We start from the raw sequence: 18,897 nt of genomic DNA on the forward strand, positions 1-18,897 counted from the left end.
GCCTCCTCCTGTGGACCGCGACACGCGTGGTCCACACGGGGACCCCGCCACAGCTGAGAGTGGAGACGACACCAAGAGGCCTGCGAGTCCAGGGTGCAAGCACAGACAAACTGGACTGAGGAGGCAGTTTAGTGGGAACGGAAGGGAACGTCTCAGACGTGGTAACGACGAATTAAGAGGGTTCATGGAGGTTTAATAACCAGACAACTATGCCAAGATATGTACTTATAAAACCCTGAACTCCAAGGTCAGAGGAAAAACACTTCCAGAAAGGATAAAAAAGAACGCTAAGCTGGTAATAATGAATGCAACATAGGTAAGTATAACCTCAGATTTTTATTTTCAGAAATCTGCAAAGAAAACAGCTGTTTTCCAGTCATTTGCCGAACTGTACTGAGGGTCCAAAGGGACAAGAAATAACACCTACGAGTCTAGGATGTACGGCCCGGGGACCAGGCACAGGAGACCGTGCTCAGGATGGGATGCGCATTATCCGATTTAATAAGCACAAACTAAACTCAGAGGTAATAATAATAAAAATGGCCCAGATCAAATGCCCAGTAAGTGGTAGAACTAGGTTCTGGAAACAGCTGAACAGAATCTGTGATTTTCAACTGTACCTGCTATAAGCCAAGTTGCTATCCATTCGCCAAGGCATTTAAAAGAACAAAAACTGACTGGCCTCACGAAGAGCAGAAAGATCATCTCGTCTCCTGACGGTACTTCAAGTCTTGCTACAAATAGTTCAGGTGCCAAGCAAGCCTTAGGAAGAGTGGCTGAGAGCATTATGAAGGAGGGAGCTACTGACATAAGCAGTAAGCGCAAGTGGAGCAACTGAGCTTCGTTATTTCAGGAGGAGGACACCGACCAGTGAGGAGGACATGGAGTGAGGAGGTCAAGTTGCCGTCAGAAAAGCCACCCTGGAGACCAAAGGCTCTCAGTCTTGGGGGGAAGCTGCAAGTAAACCCATGACATGCTTCCCCTGCTGGTTTACTGTTACCATAAGGGTCAAGTGCATTAGCGCGGACCGGGCACCCCTGTTCCTCGACCCTACCCGGCCAAGCACCATGTCCAGGAGGAGCCACCGACTCCCGCTACACAGGAAGACCCGGAGTTTCCTGACGGCCGGCCTGCTCTTTCTCCACACGGGGAGTGTCCTTCTCCAGCCTGATTTCTTGGCTAACTCTTCCATGTCCTTAAAGACGTAACCAAGTTAGTAACAAATAAGACAAAAGATTAACATCCTGAGCACATGTAAATCAAGTAGGAGAGAAGGACCGCAGTCAATGAGCAAGAGGTATGCACCAATAATTCACAAGGGAGCCTAGAGTGACTAAACTGAGAAGCATGAGATAAATATATGGATCCTCAGCCTCAGGTATAATCAAAGAAGCGTACATTTAAACAGGGCAGAATCTCCTGTCCATCAAATTAGCAGATTTTTTTTTTAAAGGGCATGTACAGCTTGATGGTGGGATATGAACTATACGTCCTGTGGGGAAAAGGGCATCATAATCTATAATAACGTTCATAATCCTTTATCCACTAATTCTACTCTTAGTGATCCTGTAGAAACAGCCTGTAGAAATAACAAAGCTGTATACAGAAAGATATTCACTACAGAACTGTTTATAAACATTAAAAATAGAAACAACCATAAATGTTCAACAACAAAGAGCCTACATAAATTATGACATCATGCAGCTTTTAAAAGAGATGCTTGCTACTGCTGCTAAGTCACTTCAGTCGTGGCCGACTCTGTGCGACCCCATAGACGGCAGCCCACCAGGCTCCCCCGTCCCTGGGATTCTCCAGGCAAGAACACTGGAGTGGGTTGCCATTTCCTCCTCCAATGCATGAAAGTGAAAAGTGAAAGTGAAGTCGCTCAGTCCTGTCCGACTCTTTGCGACTCCATGGACTGCAGCCCACCAGGCTCCTCCGTCCATGGGATTTTCCAGGCAAGAGCACTGGAGTGGGCTGCCATTGCCTTCTCCAAAAGAGATGTTTCCAAACCCTTAAAGTCACAGGTACCAAAGTCTGAGGCCTAGCAAGGCGTGAGGAGAGTATTCAGCCTCCCGGCCCCGACACTCTGCTCGTTAGATGCAGGGTCCCGTGAAGCCTCCGGAAGACACGGGCTTCACAGTACACCCTCCACATGTATGTTCCTCTTCACAACAGTGGAGCTCTAAGCACACCGTGCACCTCTACTTCCTGAACCAAAATACATCATTTCCTATCAGTACAAACGAGCTGACCCACAGCATGAGACCCACCATTAGTGGGCCCCTTGCTTCCCTGGTGGCCCAGCTGGTAAAGAATCCACCTGCAATGTGGGAGACCTGGGTTCGACCCCTGGGTTGGGAAGATCCCCTGGAGGAGGGAAAGGCTACCCGCTCCAGTGCTCTGGCCTGTATAGTCCATGGAGGCACAGAGAGTCGGACATGGCTGAGCGACTCTCACTAACGAATGGGCACTTCGATTGTTTCCAGTCTTGCTATGACAGTCAACACCCTTGTTTCCTGAAGCATCACGTGCATGTCTGTGGTCAACTCACAGACATGGAGGTGGTAAGGCAAAGGACATGTGTATCTGTGGTTTTAATAAAATATCGCCCAAGTTCTCTCTGCAGAGGGACGAGCCTACGCTTCCCCCAGCAACATGTACACCGCTTGTTTCCAGCACCACTGCCAACACGCGCCGTCAAACTCTCTGACCTCTGCTGATCTAACAGGTGAAAGACGGCCTGTCATTTCACTTTACATTACATGTTGCTTGTTATGAGTGCTGCCGACCAGTTTTTCACAAGCTTAAAGCCATTCGTGTCTCTGTTAATGCTCTCTGCCTTTTCTTCACTGAGTGATCTTTCTGAGTGATTTGTAAGATGGTGCTAAGGAAACCATCTTTGGGATGAGTCGTGAAGTTCTCCCTGGACTGCCATCTGACTTTATGCTTGTGTGCTTTGTCGTGTACAAGTGTTCCGTTCTGCCAAGTGTATCACTTTTTATATTATGACTTCTGGTTATACATCATAGCTACAAGTCTTCTCTACTGTGAGATCACAACAAATACGCACCCATGTACTCCTGAGAACTTTTTTGGTCTATCTTTTTATGTTTAACTCTTTGATCTTTTTGGAATTAATTTTGGTGGAAGCTGTTGAATATGGAATCTAACTTTACCCTCTGATGTTAAGTTTTCTGAAATGAAAGATATTAAGTCTATATTCAGGATGATCTCAATTATGTTAAATACAGAAAAAAATACAAAAAGCATGTTTCAAATTACTTCTGATGACTGGAGTTTATGCTTTCTAAATTTTTAAAATTTTTAAAAATTTATTTTTGGCTGTGTTGGGTTTTCGTTCCTGTGTGAGCTCTTCTCTGGTTGCAGCGAGAGCAGGGCTACTGCCGAGCTGCGGTGTGTGGGTCTCTCACTGCAGTGGCTTCTCTGTTGCAGAAAGCAGGCTCGAGGGCACAGGCTCAGCAGCTGTGGTGCACGGGCTTAGGTGCCCTGTGACACGTGGGATCTTCCTGGATCAGGGATGGAACCCTTGTCTCCTGCGTTGGCAAGTGGATTCTTTATCACTAAGCCACCAGGGAAGTCCTGCTCTCTAAATTATAATAATTATTATTATTTATTAATAATTTAAAGTGCTGGTAATTTACCATAATAAAGAAAAATCAGAGAAGGTTCAACCTGTGAGAGACGAGATTGGGGAAGGGAATATACTTAGACAAATACATATAGCCAGGAGTGCTTAGTATTAACAGATAACAACAAAAGGTTCTACAAGGATTTTTTAAAGGCAATGCAGGGACAACAAGGCAGTTATGTCCAGCAGGCTACCAGAAACATGGTTTTGGATCTCCGATGAGAAGGTCCAAGCTGGTAATAAACCTGAAAATCCTTGACAAAGAAGAATGAGGCAAGACGGTAGGGTAGTTAAGTCTGCTCTGAGGACAGCTGCAGAACCGGAAGAGCAGCTAGCCTGGGACTCAGCCTGGGAGAAATGCCAATATTTAAAAACAGTCAAGGTACCGAGGCAGGAAAGACAGAGACAAGGAGGCCCAGTTTAATAAGCAGGGAGGACACAGGAACGCCACTCGCCCTAGAAAAGCAAGACGAAGCCTGGGAAGAGCCCCACTGGAGCGAGCAGTTAGGAGGCCGTCAGTAACTTCAGCAAGAACGCGTCGGCATGCGCTCCATGACGACAGTGCAGTACACGCAGGAAGAAACACCCCGGATTTTTGGAAACACGCTTGTGAATAACAACTGGGAGAAGGAAACAAAATTTGCCACATAATAAGAAAATATTTTTAAAATAATGAAAAAGTCAATGCACAGAATCTTTGGAATGTAGTCAAAGCCATACTCAGATGACAATTAATGGCTTACCCAGCTTGATGAGTAATAAAGTAAAAGCAGAGTTTAATAAATTAGAAATATTTCCTAACATTTTAGAAAGGCAGTAATATCCCATAGGAAAATGAGACAAATTATTTTAAAATGTGCTGAATCAATGAAAAGCGAAAAAAAAACCCCCAGTGAAATTAGCCAAGACAATTGAGTTTGTTTTTTTTCTGTTATGACTTCTGAAGTATACATCAGAAAGCAAAATTATAAAGAAAAAAAGAGTGAGGAGGATTGGAAGCTTGAGCAGAGGGGTTTAAAACAATTATTTCAGAAACAGAGAGCCGGAGCAGGCTTCCAGCACTCGCTGTCCAACGAGAAGGCCAGTGGAGCTGGGCAGCAGGCAGTGCAGTGGGCCAGTCTGCCAAAGCGGGTGACTTTTCTCCAGCTGAGTTCAGGTGCCCAGGTGTGGCTATGGAAAAGACAGATGTGTTAGTAAACCTACGGCTGTAGTTCTGACAGGTGAGTGGGCAGAAGGGCAGAGAGAGAGGAAAACCTAGGGCACAAAAGAGACGGTGCTGGGAATTCCTTCCCCAACGGTCATAGACTTCTGAAAGCCCAGTTCTGAGGACTCTGGCCAACCTCCTACTTAGTCCCCTTTGTGGAATTCAAACCCTGATCTAAATATCCAATAATAAACAATCAAAGAAATTACGGTACATTTATGGCTTATAATAAGCATTAAATATTAAATATGAAAACTATGTACATCCAAGAAAAAGTGTCCTCAAAATGTTATGACCTAAAAACCATTTTTAGAGAAGTCCGAGCCAGTGACCGGTGGCGCAGAGCGGGTCTCAGAGGCCTCGAAAAATCCTGCAAGAATGTCTCTGTACCCATCTCTTGAAGACCTGAAGGTAGACAATGTGATTCAGGCTCAGACTGCCTTTTCTGCAAACCCTGCCAACCCAGCGATTTTATCTGAAGCCTCTGCTCCCATCTCTCAAGATGGAAATCTCTATCCTAAGCTATATCCGGAGCTCTCTCAGTACATGGGCCTGAGTTTAAATGAAGAAGAAATACATGCAAATATGGCCTTGGTCCCTGGAGCACCAAGTCAGGGGGTGGTGGCGCGGTCTTCCAGCATGAACCACATGGTGGCCCCTATCACTGGTGGCGACATTGGGATCCACAGAGCAGAGATCAAGCAAGGGATCCGGGAAGTCATCTTGTGTAAGGATCAAGACGGGAAGATTGGGCTCAGGCTGAAATCCATAGACAACGGTATATTTGTTCAGCTTGTCCAGGCCAATTCTCCGTCCTCCCTGGTGGGCCTGCGGTTTGGGGACCAGGTGCTGCAGATAAACGGCGAGAACTGTGCTGGCTGGAGCTCGGACCCGGCGCACAAGGTGCTCAAACAGGCTTTCGGAGAGAAGATCACCATGACCATTCGGGACAGGCCCTTTGAACGGACAATTACCATGCATAAGGACAGTACTGGACACGTTGGCTTTGTTTTTAAAAATGGAAAAATCACATCCATTGTGAAAGACAGTTCTGCAGCTAGAAACGGTCTTCTCACGGAACATAACATCTGTGAGGTCAACGGACAGAACGTCATTGTACTGAAGGACTCTCAAATCGCAGACATATTGTCCACAGCTGGAAATATAGTTACTATTACAATCATGCCTGCTTTTAATCTTCGAACACATTATTAAACGGATGGCGCCAAGCATTATGAAAAGCTTGATGGATCACACCATTCCTGAGGTTTAGAAGTCACGGCACAGTGGAAACTTCCCCGAAGTTCTCCCGTTTACGTCTTGGGCAACCGACCTTTCTATTATGCACATGAAGCTTTCTAGGAGCCAGCGAGCATATGCTGCATGAGGACTTCCTGTCTTACAGTAGGGCTGGGAATCTTACTGTTCGATCCAGTATATCTTGTTCAGACATCAAGATAGTTGTAGCCTTATCCTGGTTTTACAGTTGAAAAGACTTTACAGACTAGCTTCTTTACTGGAAACCTGATGCTTTCACAGCCTTGTGAGTAGGATGACTGCTACAGGCTCAGCTCTGTTAGAACCATCACCTTGATATTGAACAGTGCTTAGTTCTGTGCTGTATTTGCATTTTTACTGTCACCATAGTGCATTTAGAATTACTTTTCTTCAGTTCTATGTGTGTGTAACACCAGCTAGGTAACACTGGTTTCATTCCATGTAAGCATTATTAGACAGTGTGTGTAGCTGCAAGAGACTTCTCGATTGTCATTACATTTTATCTACCTTCACTCAATACGCTTGAACTGTCGCCTTAACTAAGTTAAGCATCTAGAATAAAAGCCAAAATGTAATGATCGCTGCCTTTCTAAACCCAGACGCAGTTCTGCGTTCACCTGAGATGTGCACTGGCCCCGCGCAGCCTGACAGTACCTCCCGAGCTAGCACAGCTGCCGACGTGCATTTGAGATTTTCTAGTCCTTCCTTGTATAATGAAACTTCTTTCTTCTAAAAGTAACTGATATCACTTTTTGAGAAATGAAGCACTATATATTTAATGTAAAAATTCTTGTACTAAATAGAATGAACCTTGACTCTTCTTTTCATGTGTAGATTAAGTGGGCTAAGACCTGATTGTGGCATTTACACAGCATGTAACCTAGCTGCCCCGGGACGGTCTCAGGACACTGTCCTGGTCATGTGTTCCATTTCCTGCCTCCTTCCTGCTCAAAGAATGACACATTATCCTGATTTTTTTTCCCCTCTCTTTGGCTTATGCCTATTCTATTTTAATTAAAAATGTATAAATAAAGTTAAGTTCTAGTGTGAAAAAAAAAAATAAAAACCATTTTTACATAACTGCAGATTTTAGGCACAGTTCTATGGAGATTTTTTTAAAAAGTAACATTCTCTTAAAAAAAAAAAAAGAAACGTCCCTGGTGGTCCAGTGGTTAAGACTCCACGCTTTCAATACAGGGGAACTAAGATCCCACAGGCCGTGCAGGGGCATGCCAAGAAGCACCCAGAAAAACACAAACACAGAACAAACAAAAAGCCCTCAATGAACAATGGAAAGAAAGAAAGGCACCCTCGTCCTGCAGCAGATGTCCCCTCAGGCCCTCGAGGAACAGTTTAGGAGCATTTCTGTCCAGGCTTGCTTTCTGATGCTTAAAAACATTTAGGATCTTCAACCGACAATTCATCAAAATTAAACTTCCAGTTACCCCTTGGATCTATCCTCATTGCCACTGACATTTTGTTGCAAACAAGATTTTTCAGAACCTAAACCAATCTATCAGAGTAAAGGCCGCCTCTACAGTGCTGTCTGGCGCCATGGCAGAGAGGCGCACCTCCCTGCTTCTGGGTTTAGACACAGCCGTGCGGGAAGCGCGGTGCCCTGCAAGCTGGACTCGGAGAGCTCGGACCCATAGTGCCCGTCTCACCTGATCCTGGACCAAGAGGGGCGAGGGACCAACTGTCCTTCATCCGTGGAGTCCTGCAAACACTCCTGTGGAGGCAACCAAGGCTCCACTCAAGCACTAACTGTCTTCATGGAACTGACCACGCTTCCTTTAAAAGCACCACCACGACATCAATGTGCCACGAGCAGAGACGGGATTTTCTGCCTTCTTCCCCCATGACCCCCTCATCTATCAGACATGAGCCTGACCTTGTACCAAAAAGGCAAACTCAAGCTTTCATTGTGTAGTAAGAGCTAAAAGTTAGAAAACTACAGAAAACAACTTGTAAAATTTTACTTTAAAATTATACTGTGAACCGTGCCAATGTAAGACAGGGCCTTTAAATGATTTAAATTTAAAGAAGAACAACTATCTATGGTAGAATATTCAATTACTTCTAGATTTTCCACTTTATGGGAGAAAATAAAGCATGAACAATAGAAATTCCTCTAGTAAACAACAGAAATAGAACAATTCCTCGTGGTCTAAACTCAAGTGTCTTCATTAAAATATTCTAACAGTGTGTTAAAATGAAGCCAAATAAAGTGACTTCTGTTTATGTTATCCTCCTGCCATTACTCACCAGCAAGGATAAGTGAGCCAGGAAGAAAAGAGGACAGGGGACACAGATAAGTCACCGAGCTTGTGCTCAACACATCATTAAGGATAATTTACAGAGCAGAGAAGTGCAGAGTGGTACTCGCTCCCCCTTCCTAGGATATGCGAAGTAGCAGAATACCGGCTGGGTTATTCAGAAGGAAAAAAAAAAAAACTACCTAAAAATATTCCAGAGATATAGTAATCATCTGTGAAACCAGGAGGTAAATATGGACGGTCTTGGGACTCAGAATTCTTGGCTGGGAAGGAAGGTCAACATCGTGGTGAGCATCCCTGGAGCATCCTGGGTTTGAAAGCACCTTGAGGGACCAGGTGGGCCTGGGTTCCCTCCAGTCCTGAATAAGGAGTGAGTCCAGCACAGGAAGGCCACGAGCGACCTTTACTTTACCTACTAGGCATTGAAGGACCCTAACCTCCATATGTAAGTTTATGCAAAGAGGCGCAAAAATCACACCCCCCTCTGGCTTTACTCACAAAATCCAGAAGCACTTTCACCCTTCGGCGAGCTTTAATTTTGCTGTCATAGAGGAGACGCATCTCTAACATTCTGTCTGGTCTAACATTCTATGAATTTAAAGATGCAGTTAACCCGTGTCTCCCGGGATGTCACCGGCCGTGTGGGCGTGGAAGAGCCTGCACTGTCACAGGGGGATGGTTATCCCGACCTGAGTGCTGTTCTGCCTTGAGATGTTTGCTGGCTTGGCCGTTTATAGTACAAATAACCTGTAACCGGCTTCCCTGGTGGCTCAGATGGTAAAGAATCTGTTTGCATGGCAGGAGACCTCCCATTGTATCTTTCTTTCAAGTAGGTCAAAATATTTTCATGCATTACATAATTTATTTCCATGATGTCTCTGTGAATCATCTAGTAGGTGTTTGGGTATTTCTGTGTTAAGATTTAATTTTATTTACAAAACTCGAAGACTGAAGAAAACTGAACAAACATCTGCATTTACAAGTTATTACTATCCATTTCACTATTTATATTAATACTGACTGAATAACAGTGGAATGACACCTGGCCTGTACCTGTATACGTAACTGGTCAGACCCAAAGTGCAGCTGGAAAGCCAGCCCCAGTGATGAGCAGAAACCCCTCTCCTCACGCCGCCCCAGCTGGCCTGGGAGTCTTCACCTGTGGGCGCACTCCTCTCCCTTTGGGCCACGGTGTGGCTGAAGGATCCTGGCCACAGGCTGTCCCTGTGACCAACCATGGCACAGTCACTGCTTAGAGCTCCTGGGCCATTCTCAAAGGTGCTGCCTCTTCCTGGCCAAGTAAGCAGATCCTGTCACGTAAGAGCATCCTTGTTTAGAAGACACGGAAGCGACAGAGGTGCACAGCAGTGCCGGAGAGCGTCTCCAGAGAGCATCTCCCTCAGCATCTGACATGCTTCTGCTAACTGTGTAGGTGCAAGGTGCAGCTCCCCGCTCTCTGGATGTGGACCACAGCTGTGCAGACACCGGGTCTAACTGGTAAAGTCAGAAGGGCTTACTCCCTGCCACTTACATTTCAGCGGCAGTAACCTCAGGAACAGAAATTCGCAACACGCTTTCATTGTGAGGTGCGTGAAGCTTTTACTACTTGGCTTAAATCCAAGGCCAACTTTTCAATACACTTAAGTGCTCAGAGCGAGGTGGTTTGGGCCTCATCACTGTCTGTAATTCCTCGATCCAAGAGCCCCGTCCAGAATCAACAAAGGGCGCACTCTCAGTGGGTACGCAACAGTCATTTTAATGTGGGGCAGACTCACTCCCAGCTTCTTTACCTACTCAAATAGTCAAAATATCCACTTTGCATCAAAAGCCACACAAGTGTGAAAAACTGCACTTACCAAAAAACTTAAAGGAAGAATTGTCAGTGGATGAACACAGAGGGAGAAGCCCATGGTGGATACACGGAGGCACAGCGGGGAAGCTCTGCCCATTGCATTCTTCTGCAAAATGCAGGCTTCCTAGAGGTAAGGTGGTCTTGTGTATGATCGACGATGCAGGCAGAGAGGGTGACTCGGCAGATCTGGGGAGCCCTCCCGCTGCCTGTCTACTTTGGAGAGCCTCGGGTGAGTGGGAATCGGATGTGACACGTGGACGCCCGCCTCCCGGCATGCACTGCGTGGCTGGGAAAGCCGCACGGAGCGTCTGCAGGTTAAAGCAGAGAAGAGACGTGGAGACTAGGAAGCAGAGGGAGGCACCTGGGCTCCTTCAGAGTTTCCCTGCTCCACTAACACCCGTTACATTTTGGGAAATGCTGACCAAGACGAAACTTCTTCCCGGGCAGCCCCGTCAGGGGCCAGAGGGGTCCCGGATGCTGCGCTGACAGTTTCCACGGGCAAGTCCTGCTCATTCCTCACAGGCTCTTTACAGACCGTCCCCTCACAGCCGCTCACGGACCCGGGACACCTGCTGCGCTTGTACCTCCTCCAGCCCTCCGGCAGCGCAGCCTCAGAGGCGCCTCAGCTGACCTCAGAGGCACGGGTCCCATCAGCTACAGCGGAGACTGTCAGTACATTCCCCGCCCCTTCTTCCAGAAGGTCCCGACCATACAGACCCCACAGCCAAGTCCAAAGTCAAGTTGTGATGATGGGGAGCAGGACGTTCCACCCACAGATACACCCCCCTGGCACTGGGTTATCTTGAGCTGAAGGCAAGGGAGAAATGGTAGATGCGGGAAGCACTCTGTCCTGTCCTTTCTGCCAGAAGCAGGGCATAAGCTTCCCACGAGAAAGCTGTCCTCCTGGTACCAGGAAGGAAAGAACATTCTTATCAGCAGACATGGGGAGCTGAGGCTGAGATGGGTCTGCAGAAACCACACCCAAGTAATCCTTGTCTCCTGTCAGTTTCCCCGATGCCTTTCCTAGCCAATTCCCAGTAACATCCTGTCCTTTGGTGCCCAAATCATGTCTCGTCACCGTTCCACAACTTACGGCCCTTTGTAAAAACAGTATATAAACCTTAAGTCTAAGTGCTTTTTTGGGGTTGTCACTTTTCTATGTGGTGCCCTTCGTGTTATATAAAAATATTAACATGAAATAAAATGTGTACATGTTCCCTCCTGTTAGTCTTTTTTTGACAGATTAATTTGCTGGCTCTAGACACAGAGCACAAGAAGTAAGGTCTTCCTTCCCTAAAGTGGTCTGAGCCTCACTGCTCAGGACTGTGGGCAGTTCTGGCTCTGAGATGCTGACCCCAGATGTGGAGCCTGGTCTTGGCTGACTGGAAGAATTCTGGGGCCCGCCGTGGGCAAGCGCTTGCGTGACACCCCTGCCAGGAGGCCCTCTGATCAGGTCTGCTCTCACTGAGTTATATGCCCACTGGGGCTTTCCTTCCTTCGGGCGTTCAAGTCTGGTGCTAAAGTGTCAAGTTGCCGCTAAAAGCATGATCGCCACTTCAGTGTCTCCCCAGCTTAGAGACCACCTGTACTGAAGGCCGAGCTTGCTCAGTCTGGGAGGGAGGGACACAGAGCTCTGAACTCACGCACAGGACAGTGGGGCCTCCAGGAAGACGTGTCGAATCAATGCACGAGACACAGTTAGACCAGGACAGAGGGTCAGTGGCTTTTTGTGGCTCCAGTTTGGCTGTAAGGAACTCTTTTCTCATTTAATTTAGCATTTTGTTTTTTAATAAAGAGGAAAAAGGATTTTATGAGCTGCTTGCATCCATGTAAGTGATTTTTGGTCAACATATCACCACTTCTAGGGATTAGATGCAGGAGAGGGATAATTATATGGGAAAAATATTCGTATTTATCCTTAAGACATAGGCAGACAAAAAGAAATACATGAGAGCACTAAATGAACAACTGTGCTACAGAGTGATACTTATCATTATAATGAATTGATCACATAAGTAACTTTGAATAAATAAGACCAAATGGAGGGGATATTAAATCTACTCAAAAAATTACCCCAGGAACAAAAGAATAAATATAAGGCTAAAAGATACATTAATGACATCCAGTGAGGATAACAGCCAAGTAGTGAAGAAAACAAATAATGACTCGAAAAAAGATAGAGTCAACTAATTGAACACCAAGGACTGATTAACTGGCAAATTAGCAACATTAGTAATGTAAAGGTACATAACTGGAAGAAAAGTGAGATGAATGTAGATTAACACCTACGACCAAAGAGACGCTTTAAAACTGAGCCTGAACCATGCAGACGAGCTTCTGAGGCGACGGCCCTGCACCAAAGACGCTCCCGTCTGTCCCTGAGATGTGATGTTGCATTTCCAACAACTTCTTCCACTTACATTCTCCTCACCGAAGGTCAAGTCGTTCTCTCTAACCCATCGTGTTCAACCAGCCACTGAGTCTGGCTAATAATCCTCAGTGTATCTCAAGACCATCCTCCCCTCCTCTGCTCTCACCAAGGCTGCAGCCAGCCCTCACCATCATTCACTGCGTAACCCACCTCCAACTGGCCTCCGCGTCTTTAGCCTCCTTCCGCTTCAGGTGGTCCAGCTGGAAGGTGTTGTCTATGGTCTGTTCAGACGCCTGTGTGGCTGTCCACTGCCGAAGATGGCATCCAGCATCTTGGCGGGGCCCCCGAGGCTCTGCGTCCCTCCCCCTCCCCTGCTCCCACCGCCCCCAGTGGTGACGCCACACTGCTGGTATCTCCACGCACTCAGCACCAGCTACACTGGCCTGTGGGTCCATCCCCACTGCTTCAGCCTCCCTCCTCCAGCGAAGCCCTGCACAACCCTGACAGCCCAGGGCAGCCACCGTTCCTTTCCTAAGCTCTGGCCCTTCTGGGGCAGGCTGTGTTGCTCCTCTATCTGCCCCCACAATCCGCTGTTCATTCGCTATCGTGGCACCGCCTCTGCGTCTTCACAGAACCCTCAGTGAGAGAATTCCATGGACAGAGGAGCCTGGAGGGCTGCAGTCCACGGAGTCACACAGAGTCAGACACGACTGAGCGACTACACTTTTCTTTTTCTTTCAGTGAGTGCATTACTGTGTGCACTGAACCACAAGCCCCTCCTGGGAAAAGCTCACGCTGTTTGTCTCTGCACTTCCGCAGGAGCCCAGGAGCTGGCACATGGTGGGTCCCCAGCCAACGTCTGCTGAAGACTCAAGCCGGCCTCATCAGAGACCACATGCTACAGTGACAGAGGTCTCTGGATGGCGAGGAAGCACCTGGTGCGGAGTGCAGCTCAACAGTTTAACCGAGTTCATTAAATGACTGCTAGCTACTACAAACTGAAAAGATTTGGCAGCTGGTCTACCAGTTTAACAGGTCCAGTGTTCTTGTCTGGAGAATCCCAGGGACAGGGAGCCTGGTGGGCTGCCGTCTATGGGGTCGCACAGAGTCGGACACGACTGAAGCGGCTCAGCAGCAGCAGCAGCAATACCGGAGCGGCATGGCAGCCCACTCCAGTGTTCTTGTCTGAGAGTGCCAGGGACAGGGGAGCCTGGTGGGCTGCAGTCCCTGGGGTCGCAGACTCGGACATGCCTGAAGCGACTTAGCACGCACACGTGTAGTCACTGGTTAACTTGTATCTATCTGCAGAAGGGATTCTGGAGCCCAACATTCAGCCAGAAGGTTCTGCAGCCTGTGCCTCTGAAAGGATGTGCCAGGGAGCAAATGCACTGAAGGTCAGAGCTGGGAGCTAGTTGACCTCGAACCTGGACCAGGGTTTCTTGATTCAAAGCCCAGGAGCCTTCCTACATGAACACCACCTTGCTCGTGGCCCTCATTCAGAACATGAAAACAACACGTAGAGCAAAACTCAGTTCAGGAGTAACCGTATTTGGGAAAGAAGCAAGGGGGAAGCGCTAGCGTCAAGTCACATGACCTTCATTTATCCCTTATTTGTCCGGAAAGATCATTTCCGTGAGCTGTCTGCTTTTAATTCCAAACTCCCCGAGTTTAAAAACAACAAAAAATTATCCTTTCAAATAGAACTGTAATAATCGGTTGCTATGAAGTCAAACAGATAATCGAAATGTCACAGTGATAATATTATTATGTCTCAACTTTGGCAATTTTAAATCTGCTTCTTAAAATAAGGGTGGCAGAGATCAGCTGAAGGAACCCTATTCAGGGTACTCCTATTATTAACCCAGACAAAAGCCAGGAGGACACTCATTAATTTAGCTGACTCCTGCTGAATCTAGAGATTCACAGGTTGGTTCATGCAATTTATCTAAGTTTACCACTGCATTTGATTTCTAAAGGTTAGAATTTTCCTAAATTGGCTAGGTACCAGTTAGCTGAGAAAATAAACGCTAAGGCAGATACAAACATCTGCCAGCTGATGAAGAGGGGTTCAGGCAGTCAGGAAGGGGGTCACAGAAGTACTAGGACAAGAAGTATCTTGCATCCACAGTAAGTGGACACACAGCTACTGATGTGAGGCTGCGAAATGCAATTTCCTATAATGTTCATTACAGCAATTTCCTAACAGAATGTCTTGTAAGTACAATTTGCGTTAAAAAAAAAAGCATTACCCTACTGCAAAACATTAATTTTAAGAGACTTTAAGGAAGTCCTATTGACTTATAAAACGAAGATCATTCAGAAAACCAAGATCATGGCATCTGGTCCCGTCCCTTCATGGGAAATAGATGGGCAAACAGTGGAAACAGTGGCAGACTTTATTTTTCTGGGCTCCAAAATCACTGCAGATGGTGACTGCAGCCATGAAATTAAAAGACGCTTACTTCTTGGAAGGAAAGTTATGACCAACCTAGATAGCATATTCAAAAGCAGAGACATTACTTTGCCAACAAAGGTCCGTCTAGTCAAGGCTATGGTTTTTCCTGTGGTCATGTATGGATGTGACAGTTGGACTGTGAAGAAGGCTGAGCGTCGAAGAATTGATGCTTTTGAACTGTGGTGTTGGAGAAGACTCTTGAGAGTCCCTTGGACTGCAAGGAGATCCAACCAGTCCATTCTGAAGGAGATCAGCCCTGGGATTTCTTTGGAAGGAATGATGCTAAAGCTGAAACTCCAGTACTTTGGCCATCTCATGTGAAGAGTTGACTCATTGGAAAAGACTCTGATGCTGGGAGGGATTGGGGGCAAAAGGAGAAGGGGACGACAGAGGATGAGATGCCTGGATGGCATAACTGACTCGATGGACGTGAGTCTGGGTGAACTCCGGGAGTTGGTGATGGACAGGGAGGCCTGGCGTGCTGCGATTCATGGGGTCGCAGAGTTGGACATGACTGAGTGATCTGATTGACTTATAATTGCATTTTGTGGTCTAGCTTTATATCTCACTTTGTTATATTCTCTATCTTTATTTTCCCCTGGCCCTGATTCTCTCCTTTGTTATTTTAAAATAATAACAATTATTTCATGCTACTACATTTTATGTATTCTTAACAGTTTTAAAAATGGTTTTAGGGGCCACTGTGCTTATTTGCTTGGTCATGTCTAACTCTTTGCGATACCATGGACTGTAGCCCGCCAGGCTCCTCTGTTCATGGGGATTCTGCAGGTAAGAATACTGGAGTGGACTGCCATGCCCTCCCCGAGGGGATCTTCCCAAACCAGGGCTCTAACCTAGGTCTCCCTCATTGTAGGCGGATTCTTTACCAGCTGAGCCACCAGGGAAGCCCCTTTGGTTAAGTATAAATAGAGGAAGTACAACTTGGAAACTTATAAATCAGCAACGACATTGCTCTAATGATTCTTTTTAACACTTCCCTTCAAATTTAGGCTGCTGAATATCTTAAATGTATTCTTCCCTAAGTTAACTAAACAATTTTTTCTTACTTTTCAAAACCATCATCACTTAATGTGGCAGAGCTTAGCCATAAGAGAAAAAGAATTGGACGGGGAGGATTCCAAGTGTAATTAATGATAGTGAACAATCCATCTTTCAGAAGTCCACAAAATCGCTTTTCTTGGGTATAAGTAAACTGGCTGGAGTTCTATGGGGCCTGTGGGAGGGAGGGATCAGCCGACAGTTCCATCAAAGGGCCCATCGGTATTAACTCAGAACACAGTGAAGGCTTAATTTGGGAAGAAATTAGAAAATTTAATAGTAGTCTTTTTTTCTCTTGTATTTCTCCCCACCTTCTCTGGTTCTTGCATAGCCTGTAATAAACACAGTTAAAGCTGTTTTCATAGAGACATATGGCTTGTTCCACATTTTATTGTAGGCAAAACTAATTTTTTATATGATTATTTTTTATATATCAAAAATCGTATACAGTAGAACAGAGTTCCACCATATCTCCGAATCCTCACAATATAAACAGGCATTTCATGACTTAAAAAGAGGGAAAACTTTGTACCTGGGGGGAAACTCCTAATAATCTTGTCCTTGAGAATGCCAGGAAGCAAAATACTACATTTCACCGCTTCCCAGCCTGAGAGCCGTCCCAAGTGACATCTGGTCTGTGCGGCTCTAAACTGAGTTAAAGGATAAAAGGTGAAAAAGAACAAGAGGCCGGATTTTCTCACGTATCAGCAACTCCTGGTTAAAGGCATGTTTAAGTCTGAGGACAGAACAAAGATTTTCCTGGTGGGGAGGCTGGAGTTACAGTTACTGAAATGAAGAACATATTGAAAGGTTTTAAGTTTCTAAAGGAGAAGAGACGTATACAGTTAAAACTGGACTGGCAGTCAGGCCAAGAGGCTGAAACGACGTCCACAGTGTCGTCTGCGCAGGATCTGTGCGGCGCTCTAATACCACAAATCCGCAGCGCCAGGGCGTACTTCAACTTGCACGTTTCCTCCGTGAGTTTCCTGAGCTGCCCCCCGTGTCCCCGTCACACGCCCATCACCAGAATATCCTGTAACAGCAGGGCCGCCCGGAGTTGGTCTTCCGTCTCCCCCAGGCCCCGGGGCAATCATGTCCATGCTCTGGGTTCTCAGGGAGTACCCGCTCTGTTCTGGGGTGAAGGGACACTTGGCCCTGCGTTCTCTAGCCTGGCTGGGCCATTGCAGAAGGTGCTCGGAAAGGTGCTTGGGGTTGCCACCCCATGCTGGCCGGGTGCTGTTCACCCCAGCCTTCTCCATCAGTCAGTGATCAGGGACACATGCAGCAGAAGAGGCCGCCAGCGCAAAAACGAGCCGCAACAATGAACGCAGAAACACGGGAGCGGAACCCTCTGCCGGGGTGCTGACTGCTCGACAAGGTCACGGTTCCAGATGCTCAGCTCCCACTTCAAAAAGAAACCAGACTCCTAAATGGGGTCATTATCTAGTCCCTTCACCAGACTGCAAAGACTTCCACAATGCTGCCATCGGTTGTGCAGTAGTACTTCAGAGTGACACGTACCACCAGTTAGTAATTTAGCTGTCAGGAAACCAGAGAGCCTGTTTAGCTGCTGCAGTTGTAAGAAGAAACTGTGAAAATAAGCGTCTGCGGGCTCAGGTTTCTAAGACGTCTGGAGGCCGCGTCAGAGGACACCCAGGTTGTAGGGAGCTGGAACGCAACAGTGCGGAGGTGTGGAAAGCAGAGACCTGGAACTTCCCAGTCCCCATTCTGTGCTGAGCAGCCGTGACCTCACCCGCTGCCCACCCTTCCAGGCCTCTCCTTTCCCTCAGACCCCTTCTACTGCTCGCCGGCTAGTTCTCTCAGCTCTTCAGCACGAGCCCATCTGGGACAGAGCCCCGGCCGGGGCGTCCAGCACCACCTGCGGCTGGATCCCAGTGCCCTGGGCATGTCGCCTCCCGCGCCTTGCCGTGCGCACCTGGAGAGCCGGCCGCGGGGGAGCCAGCAGTCACTCCGGTGCTTTTCTCTGTTACCTTCTGCTGCAGAGGCTAGATGAGCTGCAACCTAGTTCCCCAGCCCCTGCTCAGCTAGTGTGGGAATGTAACTGAGTCCTGGTCAATAAGACCGAACCAGAAGTCTGCTGGAAAGCTTCCGGGAAAGTTGACCCTTTCCTCATGGAAGGGAAAGCCCATCCATGCCCCGCTGGCACTGCTCCTCTGTCTCACCTTGAATAAGGATAGATTCAGACCTTTAAGAGCTGTTTGCAACCATCAGGCACAAGCATGAGAGGAAACCTGAGTCTCATGCTCTGAACTTTTTCCGTGTGAGAAGGGTGACCCAACTGACTTACGCACCTTGTGCAGATTTCCTGCTCAGTCCAGTCGCGTCTGACTCTCTGCGACCCCATGGACTGCAGCACGCCGGGCCTCCCTGTCCATCAACACTAGGAGCTTACTCAAACTCATGTCCATCGAGTCAGTGATGTGATCCAGCCATCTCATCCTCTGTCGTCCCCTTCTCCTCCTGCCCTCAATCATTCCCAGCAACGAGGTCTTTTCCAGTGAGTCAGTTCTTTGCATCAGGTGGCCAAAGTACTGGAGCTTCAGCTTCAGCATCAGTCCTTCCAATGAATATTCAGGACTGATCTCCTTTAGAATGGACTGGTTGGATCTCCTTGCAGTCCAAGGGACTCTCAAGAGTCTTCTCCAACACCACAGCTCAAAAGCATCAATTCTTTAGCACTCAGCTTTCTTTATACTCCAACTCTCACATCCATACATGACCACTGGAAA

At 47.1% G+C, this 18,897-nt stretch overlaps 1 protein-coding gene and 1 pseudogene across 2 annotated transcripts in view; one reads left to right on the forward strand and one right to left on the reverse strand.

Annotated features, from left to right (window-relative positions):
- Positions 1–18,897, reverse strand: part of LYRM4 (LYR motif containing 4) — a 92,257-nt gene that overhangs the window by 66,756 nt on the left and 6,604 nt on the right. The gene's annotated exons all lie outside the window — the stretch shown is intronic.
- On the forward strand, positions 5,158–6,824 carry LOC104985593 (annotated as a pseudogene). Its single transcript, XR_824930.1, has one exon. The product of XR_824930.1 is annotated as a syntenin-1 pseudogene (transcript).

This window comes from Bison bison, unplaced genomic scaffold (assembly GCF_000754665.1).
Source record: "Bison bison bison isolate TAMUID 2011002044 unplaced genomic scaffold, Bison_UMD1.0 scf7180017864053, whole genome shotgun sequence".
NCBI lineage: Eukaryota > Metazoa > Chordata > Mammalia > Artiodactyla > Bovidae > Bison > Bison bison.